The sequence below is a fragment of the Tarenaya hassleriana genome, unplaced genomic scaffold, assembly GCF_000463585.1.
Source record: "Tarenaya hassleriana unplaced genomic scaffold, ASM46358v1 Cleome81, whole genome shotgun sequence".
Lineage (NCBI taxonomy): Eukaryota > Viridiplantae > Streptophyta > Magnoliopsida > Brassicales > Cleomaceae > Tarenaya > Tarenaya hassleriana.
In genome coordinates, this window is record NW_010970575.1 from 456543 (window position 1) to 458535 (window position 1993).

Below are 1993 nucleotides of genomic sequence, written 5' to 3' on the forward strand. Positions count from 1 at the left end.
AAATTTATTCTGAGCGAATAAATAGTGGATATTTGGATGATTTGGAAGCTTTTGTGCAATGTGGAGAAAATTTTGGGCATAAGAAGTGCAAGGGATTTGGTGATTGGCATAACTGGTATAAGCGTAGTATTTTTTGGGATTTGCCTTATTGGAGTTCGCTAACGCTTCGACACAATCTGGATGTTATGCATATAGAGAAAAACGTTTTTGATAACATCATCAACACCAATCTGAATGTGCCAGGGAGAAGCAAAGATAACATCAACTCGAGGAAGGACTTGAAAGATATATGCAAGAGAAAAGAGTTGGAGTTGACACTTGATGGTCACGCACCTGTGCCGATATTCAGACTCACAAAACCAGGTAAAACGGTCTTGTTTAAATGGTTAAAAGAATAGGTTAAATTCCCTGATGGATATGCATCCAAATTGGCGCGATGTGTTGATACTGATTCATTAAAGCTTATGGGAATGAAGAGTCATGATTGCCATGTATTCATGCAAAGACTTATTCCTATTGCATTTGCGGAGCTATTGAAACCGAGTGTCCACGGAGCGTTATGCGGTATCAGCACATTCTTTCGAGATATATGACATAAATCTGAAACGTTCATATGCAAAGTACGATCCTTTTATACTTTCAGATCAGGCAGACCAGGTATGCTTCATTCCATATCCGAAACATTCTGCGACATCGGTGAAATGGCGACGGGAAGATCAATGGTCGGCTGTTTTGAAGATTAACCCACGAAGATTAATCGTGGATTTGTCGTCGACAACACAAGATCTCGATGAGCCAATAAAGATCAACTCGAAGATCCGGTTCTTCCCATCCGACTAGATGATGATTACGACGAGACACTTGCACTTCCTGACATAGACGACGAGTTACTTGATGATTCGTTACACGTACAAGACGATATAGACGAATTCGTTTCGAACCATGATACAACTCCGGATGATGAAAGTGATGAAGATTCTATGTAGACTTATTTTTTTTTATTATTTTCATATGTATTTGTATTTTGAAAAATCTATCATATTTATTTGTATTTTTGAGATTTTTAATTTTTTTTTTTAAAAAAAATGTTAAATTCCAACGGCCATCCGTTGGAATCGAATCGCAGAATTCGAATGATCACATGTATTCCAACGGGCGTCCGTTGGAATCTAAGCGCAACAATCGAATCGACACCAGAATTACAACGGATATCCGTTGGAAATTTCCAACGGACTCCCGTTGTAATGGTTGAAATATTGAATCCGTATTGCATGTTCCAACGGATGCCCGTTAGAATCACCATTTCCAATGGGCATCCGTTGGAAAATCTGAAGCATTAAATCTGTTCGACGCACCTGGCGTCCATCGCGTCATTCTAGAATATTTCCAACGGATGCCCGTTGGAAATGGCGATTCTAACGGGCATCCGTTGGAATTTATCAGACAACATTAAATGCGCCTAGAGATTTCCAACGGATACCCGTTGGAAATCCGTTGGAATTTTCGATTATATAAGGGCGAGCGCCCTATTCTTCCCCATCACCCATTTCTCAAATCTACAAAAAAAAACGAAGCAAAAAAAAACACTCGACCAAAAAAAAAACGCAAAATGGTAATATGTTTTTAATTCTTTAATATTTATTTATGTTCTATTTTGTATTAATAACTAACTATTGTTTTTGTCCAGTTTCGTAGGCGATTTTCTGGTTACGGAGGATTGTTGGTGGGTTCTTCTGGAGCACCGCCACCGCCGCCACCACCACCTTCTCGTCTTCCGGAACCGGTGGACGCACCCCCACTTTTCCCAGAGATAGAGATAACTCTGGAGGAGGTAGAGAAAATTTTAAATTCCTTCGAAACTCGCGAGGTCCCGCTAATCAATCCCGAACTTGACGGGGCGTTATGGTAATTAATTTTTAAATTAATTTTTTTCAATAATTATTTTAAATTATATTATTAGTTAATATTAATAAATTGTTATTATTAGGTTCGG